Source organism: Cupressus sempervirens, chromosome 7 (assembly GCF_028749045.1).
Source record: "Cupressus sempervirens isolate cs-2001-9-10 chromosome 7, ASM2874904v1, whole genome shotgun sequence".
Lineage (NCBI taxonomy): Eukaryota > Viridiplantae > Streptophyta > Pinopsida > Cupressales > Cupressaceae > Cupressus > Cupressus sempervirens.
The window spans coordinates 316,937,611-316,952,075 of NC_143124.1; the positions used below are offsets into that span (position 1 = coordinate 316,937,611).

General features: G+C 30.9%; 1 pseudogene; it reads left to right on the forward strand.

Annotated features, from left to right (window-relative positions):
* The first annotated feature begins 8,368 nt into the window (after positions 1 to 8,368).
* Positions 8,369 to 10,209, forward strand: LOC149546692 (dihydroflavonol 4-reductase-like; annotated as a pseudogene).
* Positions 10,210 to 14,465: the final 4,256 nt, after the last annotated feature.

Genomic DNA, 14,465 nt, shown 5'->3' on the forward strand with positions numbered 1-14,465 from the left:
AATAGAATATTGTAAGGGGGAGCATATGTAAAGTTGAAAAAGTTGTAATAGATGTAATGTTTATATGTTGTTTATGGTAAGTTTTTGTTACTTAGCCAATTTTCCCTATTTTGTTGCCATCAATGCCAAAAGGGGAGATTGTTGAAAATTGGAAAATAGTGATATATAATTGTTGTCATTTATGGCAACACATGAAGTACATGCCAATAGGAAACCTCATAAATAAAGACACAATGTTTGGTAATTAGAAAATTGTCTAAGTATAGAATTTTTTTTACAACAGTGTATTATTTTGTTTATAACATGTTTCTTACATCATACTATGACTAGTGAAGTTACATGGAGATAGTATACATGTTGCTGATCATCTTTATAACCTCAAAAGTTAGTACGGGCTATATTGATCAGAGATAATTATGTTTTAATGAAACAGGACAACAGAATTGAAGGAAAGAATTGTTTTATTTATAGAACAATTACTTGTCCATTTAGGGCCGACTTCCTCGATGTTTACTCTAACTTGGAAAATTGGTTTGTGGTCTTATTTGACCTAGCCACAATTTTTGTAAAGTAATGGCATTTATGCAAAGTACATTTTGACAGAAGAAGTGTGATATCTTGTAAGATTGTGTAATTATGAATTGTGAATTGTGATATGTGAACTTTTGTGAAAGAGATATATGCAAAGTTTTATATGAGTTATTTGATGATCTATGATCAAGCTAATGATCATAGAGAAATTTTCATCACTTAAGTGATCTTGGCATACTCTAACTAGTATAAATATGAAATTTTGTGTAACATCAAAGAAAATATACAATTGATTAATTATTTTCACAATCTCCCTCTTTGGCATTAATGGCAACAAAAAATGTCATAATACAATGATTTTTCTTAAAGAGAAAAATAATAGTAATGATAATATCATTAGTCTCATTTTTATTCTCATCCATGAGAACTCCCTCTATCAATGTGAACTCCCTTTGAATTTAATTTCTCCCTCTATCAGCATACTCTATCTTCAACATCTTCTTCTAATAGAAAACTCTATCCTTTTGATATCAGACAAATTTCTTCCTTTTTGACATAAATAAAATTTCTCTAATGTAAGACTATTAAAGTAAAATCCCCCTCTTTGCAAAATTTCTATGATATATGACTTAACTCTCCCTCTTTGACATCATATGCCAAAGGAAATATTTAGTGAATTCCAATGTACCTTATGTATAGATTCATATGAAATTTTCCATTTCAATACTATATCAACTTGATTGATCTTCAACATGACATTTAGTGAGCTTTAGATAGGGGAATAACCACTAACTTACCTCTTAGATACAAAATTGTATCCATAGGTAACAATTTAGTGAATATGTATGCAAATTTTTCTTTAGTGTTCACATATTCCAATGTAACCTCTTTGTCTTGCACTATAATTCTCTCTGAAAATGAAATGTTATTGCATTGTTCTTATTCTTAGTATGCATCATAAGATTCTTTGATATATTAATTGCATTAGTGTTATCACAAAAGATAACCATTAGTTCGTTGATGTCTACATTCATACCTATAAATAGTTGTTTGAACCAAACAACATTGGAACAATTAACTCTTGTTGCAACATACTTTGCCTTTGCTATATAGTGAGAAATGAAGTTACACTTCTTGCTTGTCCAAGACACTAGTCTCTTACCAAGAAAGAATTTTATCCTTGTCACAGTTCCATCTAACTTGTCTCTAATGATCTAATTAGGTGCATAGGTGTCTTCTGACACATCTTGCTAACATAGGTAATTTGTATATAGAACTTGATCCTCTTGCCTCAACATGACCTTCTGCATCATCCTCAAGTCTCATTGTTTTCGACTTAGGTTGCATTGGCTATAGCTCACTAGCCTTTGACTACAACTCAGGTCCTTCAAATTGTGACTCAAGTCCTTTACACTAGGTTGCATTCAATGCAGCTGAGGTGCTTCTAAAGATTTTGGGGACTCGGGAGGTGAAGTTTGCTAACTTCTAGTTGGATTTAGCAATATATCAGGTTCAAACTAAATACACTTTATGTAATCTTCTGATTCTTTTCTACAAACTCATCAATCCTTACATGTTCACTTTCTATGATCTTATGAGTTGTCAGATTCAAACATTTATAAGTTTTACTTCTATTGGAGTATCCTAGGAATATTCCTTCATTACCTTTGACATTGAATTTACCTTTCCTAGTCTCCTTCAAAATATAACATTTGGTACCAAATACTTTAATGTACTTACATTAGGTTTGTATCCATACCATAGTTCATATGTACTTTGATTGGAGTCTTTCTTTAGTTGTACCCTATTCAAGGCATGCATGATTGTACTGATTCCTTCTGTTTAGTATTTGATTGCAGCATTATTTTCTATCATCAAAGTTCTTGCACAATCCATGATTGATCTATTCCATCTTTTTGCTATACCATTCTATTTTGGTTTACCAAGGGCTGATACTAATCTTTTGATTCCTCTTTTAGTGTACAATTCATTTAACTCATTAGAAATGAATTCACCTCCTCTATTTGATCTCAAACATTTCAGCTTCTTTCCTATTTCCTTTTCTACTCTTGCCAAATACCACTTAAAACTTTTGGAAAGCTTCATTCTTATCTTTTTGATTCATTATAGTCATCATTCTAGAATAATCATCAACAAAAAGAATAAAGTACTTATCTCTATTGTAGCTCTTAATTTCAATAGGTCTACAAAGGTTTGTATGAACAAGATCCACGACTTCATCATAATAATAGTTCTTTCTTTTGAAACTTGTCTTACCCTTCTTACCAATTTGAGAATTTTTGTATAGACCCATATCAGGTCTGCTCAAACTAGGAATACCCCTCACTCTCTTTTTTTCCCTTATCTTGATCAAGTTATAAAAGTTCATATGACACAACCTCTTATGCCATAACCATATTTCTTCTACTTAAGAAATGAAACATGAACTTTCACTGAAATCTAGGTAGAATAAGTTACCATTTTTTGGTTACTAGACCCAAGTAGATTCTCTTTTACATCTAGTAGCTTATCCTTCACATTCATGAATTCTACCTTGAATCCAACATTATTTAACTTTTCCATTAGTGAGATACAACCTTTTCCTTTTATGCAGCATGGTTCATTGTTTCCAAATCTTACACTTCCACTATCATAGTGTTTCATATGTCCAAACTTTTTCTTGTCACTACTCATATGATGTGAACGACTACTATCATTAATCCATGTATCATTTTTTTCTAACATGAGACTTAAGTTCCATTTCATCTTCTTCATCATCAGATTCACCTTTTACAACAATATAGACCATTTTATCATCTTCACTACTATCTGAATCTTTATCCATAAAACAAGACTTCTTACCTTTATCCTTGTAGTCCTTGTAGCTTTTGAAATCCTTCTTGCCTTTTTACTTTTTATTCTTCTTTTCATCTTTGTCTTCTTTGTTTCGACACCTTACAGCAATGTGACCAACTTCTTCATAATAAAAGCATGTTAAAGAAAAATTTACCTTTGTACTTTCCTTTTCCTTTCAGATACCTTCTTGCAAGTAATGCTTCAATGGCTTCAACAACACTCTCAAAAAAATCTTCCTCTTTACTCTTAGATTTTTTTCTTTTGGAGTTTTTGGCATTCTTATTGAGTGATACCTTGGCTTCAAATGTAGACTCACGATTACTAGAACTAGGAACATAATTATCATAGTTATCTAGCTCAAATGATGTCAATCTTCTAACTATTGTATCCAATTTTATATGATTTTTAAGATTGCATCTCATCCCTTGAATTGTTGAAACTCTAATTGCACATATAGGAAGAAGTGTTGTGAGAAACTTACTTAACATTGTTTCATCTTCAATCTTTCCTCTTAATGCTTTGATTGCACAAATACTAGATTTCATTCTATCGATGTACTTTGCAATATTCACATCTTCTCTCATCTTGATTTGACCAAATTATCTTATGGGGATTTTCACTTTTTCTCTTCCTCCATTATCATCTCCTCTGTAGATGAATTTTAGCTTCATCCACATCTCATAAGTAGTACCACAGTCTTTAACTTCAAAAAATTAAGCCTAATTGAAAGTTGAAGGAATAATCATCATATTGTTGTAACTCTTTTTCTCTACAATTTCTTCAATAGGCATGGCTCTAATAGCTATCACATACTTGGTGTTAAGATATTTTAGACTTGAATCACTAATGGTTTCCAATTGCAACTTCATAAGTTTATGCCATGCATTGAAGTTATCTTTGTTGAACTTGGGGATCTCCCCTCTGCACGACATCCTGATCTTTAACTTAGGTACTTGAAACCTTCTCTAAAAGAACAAAAATATCTATTATCAAATGTTGGAAATATAAGAGGATTAATTAAGAGGGAAGGGGTGAATAATTTATCACAAAAATAAATCCTATATCCCTTAGATGTCAATAAAAAACATAAACTTTGATGAAACTATTGTTACTCAGTTAGCACATAGGCACTCGATTAATACTAACAATATTCTATAACTCGGTAACCACTGAAATAACAATTGTTAGTTGGCAAATACTAAACATTTAGAACTTTAGATATTATTAATGATTAACCTTAATTAATTTAGTTGCATACACATAAAAGAGATAACATGGATACAAGTGGCACAAAGATTTAACGTGCAAATCCAATTTGGGAAATAACCACCAATGGCAACTAGTTGCTGATTTTCACTTTTCTAAAGTGAGGCCTGTTAGGAGCCAAAGATGTTAAAGATTAAATAATACACTATTAGTTGTGACCCTATTAGAGGATTTAATCACATTATTAGGGGTGCCTTGTTAAAGGTCTTTAGACACTTCAATCTAGAAATTCCACCTTGTTAGGAGATTTACAAATAGTTGTTAAGCCAACATAGTTAAGAGATTTGATACACTACTACAATGGTTATAGAGTAGCAATGATATAACCTGGTTGATGCAACTATATTGCTGATTTTAGATCTCAATTATGGCTCGAATACTTGATCCTTCTTGATCAAATGTATCTTTTCATCTCCTCAAGGATATTCCACTTATCCTTCTAATTTTCTTCCTCTAAGCACCTCTTCTTCCTGTAATCCGCTTATTCTCCTTCAATCCTCAATTTTCCTTATGCTTATATCATACAAAATGTCAAGTGATCTTGATTACACATTAGAATAATTAATATTCATCTCCTCAGTTGGCAAGAGCCAACAAACAAATCAATTAAACTCAAAACAAGTCAATCCTTTGATAGCCAACCCTCCTCAGTAGACAGTAACTTAGAAATGATTTTCATGTGTTAACCAAGTGAACTTAGTTAACATTTCATCTTCGCTAACTTTCTTTGGTAATTGAGTGAGCTTGGTTAGCACTAGTTGCATCCAACTTTCCTTTGTTATCCGAGTGAGCTCAATTAACACTCAACTTCTACTAACTTCTCCTTGATGCCTAAATCAACTCAATAGACACTATCTTCTAAACTTGGCAAACATTGGAATGCTCAATAGACATAGGAAATTGTCTTCATCACTTGAGTGAGCTCAACATACACTGACTAATAAAGATATGACATTTTGTGTAACATCAAAGATGATATACAATTGATCAATTGCTTTCAACTATTATTTCTTCTTAGACAATCCAAATTTCTACAAAGGTGATGTCTACAATTGATACCAAAAGCCCCAAGTCCTCTGTACACCACATTCTTAAGAAAATTAAGGTTGATAAGAATATCCTGATTATGGACATAGATGTGCAAACAGAAGGTGGTAGGAGGAGATCCCATAGAAACTAGAAAAAATTGTGTGAATGTGGAACTCAAACCCAAACGTATGACCCATACTAGCTTGGACTGTACTAGTACTAGAAAATGCAAGCCCCCCCCCCCCCCCATAAATGAGATAAGAGTAAAGCTTCCAAGAAGAAATACATTGTGGATGAGGATGAAAATGAGGATACTCCTAGTGAGGCAAAAGGAGAGGCAAGTAATAATGTAAACCCTATTCCTTCTCATGTCTTAGACACCCAAAATAATGATTCTTTAAGAAAATAGAGGGGTGAAAAAAAGAGAGACTCTCACCTCCTCCCTTGTTCCCATCAATAGGGAAAAGGAAAGAAAACCCTTGATAAGGATTCTTAGGGGACTTCTACAAGTGAAAATAAGAAAAATGCGCATGTGCTGGTGGACATTAACAAGAGCTTCAAGAGTCTACAGAAAGGGAAGGATATTATTGACCATATATTTTATGATGTTACCAAGTTTGTTGTCAAAGGGATGCACTCAATTGTGTTGACTCTTCACCTCCTGCATGTGGAGAAAGAAGGCCTCACTTGTGTGGCAAGAGTGGACAACATAGGCTCCCTTTATAGGTTCCTATTGGATAATTGGTTGCAACTACTATAGGATAAGCCAAAAGGGAAATATAAGAAAAAGGTGTGTTAGCTCTCCCCCTAGTTTTAGTTTAAATTTTTGGTTATGTTGTTTATCTTGACACTTGACCTTTGTGGGCTCTTTTCACGGTACTTCTTAAGACTCTCTTTTATTATGGATTATGTATATATTATGGTTTAGACTACTCATAGATTTTTAATGATGGCTAGATTTTGGGACACTTTAACATGAGGTTTTTAGAAATTTAGAGTAGGGATATGTTAGAATGTGCTATATCTAACTTGTAGATGCTTTGCAACATTGTGTTTCTTTGGGTAAACCTCAAATTTTGGCTACTTTTAATTTAAAAAATATATCAATTAAAAAGATAAAATAATTACATTAATTTTAAACCATAGTCAAAATAAAATTATATAGATAAATTAAAAATTAATCACAACGTTGAACCAGCTATATTCTAAAAATTATAATAATAAGATCGACTTTTATTATACTATAATAGTTATAATTAATTTAAATATTATATTTAATAAAATATGGAAATATTTTTTGTCATTTAAAACTTAAATACATTTAATAAATTTTATTAAAAGATTCATTAGTTTAAATGCATAATTTTAAAATCTTACATAGGAAAAAAATAAAAATCAAACATAATTAAGAAAAATAATTTAAACTAACATAATAAAAAATAACCTTAAATTTTTTTCTTTAAGACAAGAGTTAAATATCTTATTTTTAACTCTATCAAATATCAAAGATAATATAATTTTAAAAATTATATATTTTGATTACTGAACGCTATCATTTTAAGCTAAACCAAGAGCCTTTAACACAAAGGTTAAGTTTGTGAGCTCTCGTATAACTGGTGATGGACTAGAGTTGTGTGTGCAATACAAACTGGAATAGTCAAATTATAATATTTTGTTAGGAAGTGTAAATTTCCAAGTTTTATGTTGGTCTCCATAAGTAGTTTGATAAATGAAACTGTAAGCTATTATGCCTTGTACTGCCAGAAAATCTGATATACAAAGACAAAACAGAACCCGTAGAGAAAAAAAATTAGAAATTCACAAGGGTAAAATATGAAAGGAGTTATACATATATATATTAAATCTTCTGTTACAAAGAAGAAATTGAGAAAACAATATTATGCAACGTAAGGCAAAATGCATATTTGTCATATCAAGCTTGCTATCCACAGGCATATTTATATTACTTTGAATCCGACTTTGGCGCAGCAAATCGAAATCACTGTCATTCAAACAAATAATATACAAAAAGCAATTAAAAATACAAGCTATTGCATCGATAAGTTCAAGTCACTCGTGCACTTGAAGTCTAATTGAATTTAATAGCAAATAAGAGCATAGAATCAGAAATATAAGTATTACCGCTACAGCAGATATGAAAGCAAACAGATATTCTATTCATTCGATTTTTAGAAACCGATTACAGTCCCACTTATTTATAGAGTAGTTTACACCAACTATCTGACTATAGTTTTTAATAAACTTTTAATAAAGTTGAACAGAAACCATGTGAAAAGGTACATAGCAAGATTCCTCCTTGTCGTAAATAGAATAGGGAAAGAGCTTAAATTATGTTACCACTGATTTACACATGGGAAATAACGTTTGAGAGATTTCTCTTTTTGAAGACGAGATGTGAACAGAAAACCAACGTTCTTGATAGACAGCAATTTTAGTTAGATATCTGCAAAGCTAGCTGCTAGAACTTAGGAGAATCAAATAATTCGAACTGAGATATCTTAAAAATATATAATTAAACAATTTTTAATTCTAATTTGAAATTTGTTTACAAACTCTCTTCTATCTACCCTTCCATGAGGATCGAAATAAAAGGACAACCCTTTCCAATTTCATGCAGCAATCAAATCTTAGTCTCTTGTTGTTGTCTGCAAGTATCTAAGAGATAATGGAAGAAGAGCTATGCAACCAAGTGAAAGGCACAGTCTGTGTCACAGGTGCTGCTGGTTTCATTGGGTCATGGCTTACAATGCGATTACTTGAGCTCGGCCATGTTGTGAGAGCAACTGTCAGAGACACAGGATTCTTCTTTTGAGATCAAGTTCTTTGCATATTTCAAAATCACTCTTATAAGCAATACTTTAGATTGAAATTAAATACGTTTTTATATTGAGTGTTAAAAAACCATTTAGATAATTGGTATCAACTAAATATATAAAGGAACACGATTCTTCAGCTTCAACTAGTTTAAATGCAACAGTTCTACAAGTTTTAATGATTTATTTTATATAATCTATTAATGTCTCGCTCTCTAACAGCGATCCTTATTAATAGATTACAATTCTAATCTTATCTCGCTTGTTTTTATTAGTTGATTCCTACTGAAGATATTAATTGTAAGGTCTCGTGACTTCTTATGGATTTCTAATACATCCAGTGTATTTCTTGTTACCTGTAAATATATAGGAAATCCAGTGAAGACTAGTCCTTTGTTGAAATTACCGGGTGCCAATGAGAGACTAACCCTTTGGAAGGCAGACTTGGATGATGAAGGAAGCTTTGACAATGCAATTGATGGTTGTGAAGGAGTTTTCCACGTTGCAACTGCAATGGATTTTGAGTCCCAGGATCCTGAGGTTTGATTTTGGGATCTTAAGATTTTTTACCTTACACATTATATTTTTGTCTGCGTTGAAATTGTGTGACCATTGTGACAGAATGAGGTAATCCAGCCAACTGTTAACGGGGTATTAAATGTAATGAGATCTATTGCCAAGGCCAAGTCAGTAAAAAGAGTCGTCTTCACCTCATCTGCTAGGGCAGTGAATTTTACGGATGATTGTGGGACACCGGGAAAAATTTACGACGAAACATGCTAGAGCAACGTTGAGCTCTGCAGGAGCACCAAAATTACTGTATGGGTAAGATCATGCCACAACCTCATTTTATCCAGTCTGTTTACACAAAAAGAAAAATGAAGTTTATAGATATGTGGTTTTTTTTTATTGTACAGATGTACTTTGTGTCCAAAATACTAGCAGAAAGAGCTGCGTGCGAGTTTGCAGAGACAAACAGCGTGGATCTGATTACAGTTATACCTACATTGATTGTTGGGCCCTTTAGAATGGAAAGCATGCCTCCCAGTTTGGTTACAGCACTGGCGCTGCTAACAAGTATGTACCAATCATTCCTCAACCTTCTATGTCAGTAAATGTCTGATCCGTACATTTTGCGTTTGAATTTTAAAACGTAACACACCTATAGTTATACGGTAGCGATTATAGTAATCTGATGAGATGAGAATTGAATGCCTTGCAGAAAATGAACCACATTACAGCATATTAAGACAAGTGCAGCTGGTTCACTTGGATGATCTCTGAATGCCACTTATTTTCCTCTATGAACATCCCCAAACAAAAGGCAGATATATCTCTTCCTCACATGATGTCACCATCGTTCAGCTTGCCAAACTGTTGGCTGACAAATACCCACATTACAATATTCCGACCGAGTAAGCGAAAATATACTACCTTTAAAAATATTGACGTCAAATTATGAAATTGTCTTGGAAAACATTAATTAAACATGATTAATGTTGACAGGTTTAAAGACGCAGATGAATCTTTGCCACCAATTGCATATTCGTCAAAGAAGCTCGTTGACATGGGATTCAAGTTCAAGTGCACCATAGATGACATGTTTGATGGGGCTATTCAATGTTGTGTGGAGAATGGACTCCTGCCAAAAATGGGAACTGAAGCACCAACCATCATCCCCAATAATAAGTAGCTTCCGTTATCTCTTAGGAGATTTTTCAGTTTGCAATAGAACACTTGATCGGAAGTAGGTTAGCGTTGGATAGATAAGCGCAATGTTTAAGAGAGAGTTGAAGGAGATTTTATGTTCAGTTAAATGTTTACTTATATTATCTTATTGAATTAAGAATTAATCTTAATTTTCATCGTATTATATTGTTCCAAGAAAAGCTTTCTCTTAGTTATTAGAAATTATTCAAAGATTATTAATTGCTAAATAATAATGCGAGTGTAATAGTAATGCTAAATATGTATTGATTTTAGGAAGAACTTGTTATTAATTAGTTTTTAATATTTTCAGTACGGTTTCATAAAAAAGATAACCTAGCTAGAGGTGTTGGAAGTTTCTTATTGTTTATATAGTGAAATTTTGCATTTTTAGGGGCTGAAATCTCTATAAATAATTATTTTATTGTATTTTTTATGTGGAAAAAAAATTAACTTTTATATTAAGATGAATTATAATTTATGGTATTAAATAAATAAAATATTTTGTTGTGTTAAATTCACTTATGTGTTTTGTATAGGATTTCTCATCTATAAATTAGTATAAGACCTATCATAAGCTTAATTCCTTCACAACATGGTTGAGGACCATGAATGTGATGTTTTTAGACTCATCTTGGGGCATTTTTAAGATAGGATTATGGATTTATCTCATTTAAATAAGTTACCAATATATTTGTAGATTACATCTATTAAGTTTGTTGATAAATATGTGCAGATCTTAGCCTTTAAATAGCAAGGTTCTTAGTTTTTGTTAATACACTATAAGGAGTACAAAGGGCAAGAAAAAAGAATTGCAAAGCTTGCGAAGGAAAGGGGTGCATAGGATATGGTTAGTTGTCATGGTAATTATCCGAGTTAGACAAGATTGAAGATGACAGCTTAAGAGATGATGTCATCCTTATTGGAAATGTGGTCTACATATGATTTTTTTATATGAATGAGGTAGACAGTGTTACAAGATATAGAACATGAAATGAAACCATTTTTAACAATTAATTGTGTATATTGAAGTATTAAGAGTTTTCTCTTTATTAGAGAAAGAAGACAAATATCTTGTGATCTCTCATGAAGGATTAAAATTTCTACTTCTAGAATATTGGTATTTTATAGATCTATAGTTCATTTTGTAGTCATGATGACAATTCTAGACATGGAGTTGCATACATTTAGTTTATGAGTAATGTTTATAGTCAAGGGAGAATATACTTGATAGTGATCCAATTGTATGAAACAAAATACAAATATTGAAGTAAATTTGCACTTAGAGTTTTTAGAAAGTTCTAAATTAGTTTTTATTATTTTTATATTATATTTGTAGAAATGGAAATGAGAAGTTTTAGAAGATTCTTTAATGATCATGCACGGAACTATTGTGTTTTTACAGGGTGGCAAAAATGGTTACATAAAACATATTGAGTAAATACAAAACAAAATTTATGTGAAATTCACTTATGATGTAGTGCAAGGCTAGGTGTACCTCCAATGGCAGTGACCAAGCCAACAAAAAATGACAAAACAATAAAAAATGATTAATGACACAAAGATTATATCCAAAATAACATTCTTTCATAGATAACAGTCACATGATTTACATCCATCATGTTGTGTTGTAAGGCCTTCCCAATTATAACCATTACAAACATGAAATAACTCAAATCTCCAAGCTATCACCACTCAAGAGGCTCCTAGCTACTCCATGCTAACAACTTATAAGACTCTTTACTTGTGCCAAACAAAGCACAAGTTGGTGTGGCATATTACATTAAATAAACATTTCTAACACACTCCAAGATTAAAAACATAATTAATAAATAACATAGTATGTTACTACACAACCATAGATATAGGTCCACATGCTATCCAATGATCTAGATCCAAGATCACATAAGCTAAGTCTCATAGATAGAGGCTCAAAAAAATAATGTCCAAAGTTTGTCAAACAAGGGAAGAACATGCTACCAGTAGCCAAGAAGAGATCACTAACTCCAATGAGAACAAGCCAATATTGATATGAGTATAGAAAATGGTTCACATGGATTCCTTAAACATAATCCTTAGATAGTGCACATAGGGTCCACTCATAACCATGCTCGATGTTCCTATATTAGATTCTCGATGTAAATAGAAAAGTGTGTTTGACACTTTGATGCCAACACAAATATCTACACCCGACTTCATCCTCATCAAATTATTTTAATCTATCGAAGATGAGAATAAAATTGCAAATTAACCATCTTTTTCTCATCAATTCAATCCTCAAAAAATCTTGTGCCATAGCTATACTATTAGCATGCTCACTCAAACAAAAAAAATCAACATAATGATCCACAAGTAATATCTACAACTTATCACCACAATAAAAGGTAGTAACATCCTTAAAAGTGAAAACCATGTCAGAAGCATCATGAAAATCAAAATTCAAATCACCAACAACATATTAACCCAAATCCACAATGGCCAGGAGATGTAAATCCTCAACCATGTCAAGCACAACAAAATCTCCATCAACAACATCCAAATCCAAATAAAAAACATGTAAATCCACATTCCTTTCAGCAACACTAGAATACTAAACCATATAAGCATCAACATGTGAATAAAAACTATATTTGCATTAATGGAAATATATAATTGTTCATCAACAAGTGAAACTGTTATCATTAGCGATCTCATTGTCCCTAATAAGATGCTTTGCAATTTCCATGTCACATCGATGAATCTTCCCACGAAAATCCCTCTAATAGTAATTTATTTAACAATATTAATTTTTTTGAGAAAAAGGTTTGTTAAAGATAAACTTATGATAAAGTAAACCGATACATCACGAAATTTATATTGTACAAATTATACTAAAATTTTATTTTAGAATGAAAAAGTGCAACCTGTATTAAATGTTCATATAAAATATTGAATATTAAATTATTAATTCATTACTTCCTATTTTAAAATCTATATTTATTTAAATTTCATTATAAATGTATTTATAATATTTTGAATAAACTAAAAATTGTTGTAGTTATTAAAATTTAAATTAAGTTATCATTATCAAGCAATTATTGAGCATAATCTATATTTATATAAATAGCATGAAAGAATTTTTTTTTCATATTTTGAATATATATTTTTAATTAAGTAAAAATACTATGACTATTAAATTAATCTATCATTATCAAAACATTTATTGATCGATGATTATAATTGTACAAATATTATAATTATCAAGCAATTATAATTTTTTATTAATCAATGATTTTATTTGTGTAAATATTATAATTATTACGCAATTATAATTTTATATTTTATATTTTTCATTAAGTTTTCATGTTTAATTTTATTCTAACCAAAACTAGGGATTTTGAAATTGTTTGAAGTTTAAAATCTATTATATCCTCAATTGATTAAATAAAGTTTAGATGAGACATTTCATATTTCAAGTTTCAATAAAAGTCTTAAAGTAGTAATGTTTGGTAAATTAATATAAGTACTTTGATATTTATCTGGGTAACAAGATCATCATTTATCAAGAAATTCAAATAATTTGTATGTTTTAACTAAATGTGTGCAATATATGATACAAGTACTAGTTATTATCATAAATTTGTGAAATAATTTAATATTTTATGCGTTATGGATTTATTAGTTTAGAACTATAAGATAATTTAATATTTTTTATGTGAAAGGTTTAAAAAATTGATCTAGGTTGTCGAGTGAAATATAGATCAACGATCGTGGCTCTATTTTGGGCCTCATTTAAAAAGTTCTAAGTTAAATTCTATTTCTACCCGAAATAAAGACACGTCTCCCAAAATCACTCAAGAGTCAATTTGATAGTTGTAATCTTTTTCATATCTGACCATTAATTAAAAGAAAAGATCGATATTGCAAGATCAATATGGGATTGATTTGGGAAATATTTTTCCTTGTGCCTAGACTCATCCAAAATCACGACATGTGTTTTTTGATTGCTTCATAAAGTGTCATTTAAAATTTGCAAATTACATATTAACAAGTAGTCAAAATTATAGTTGTACTATTTTAACATGAGTCTCTTTAGTCTTTGTTAATCTTGAGCATTAATTGAAAGAAAGATCATTGACTCGATATAATTTTTAGGTCAAGTTTGGGAATGTTATTATTGTTGGAAAGAGTCATCCAAAATTGTCACACATGTCATGGACATGTGTTCATGACACTTGATGTGATTTTGGATAGATCTTTACA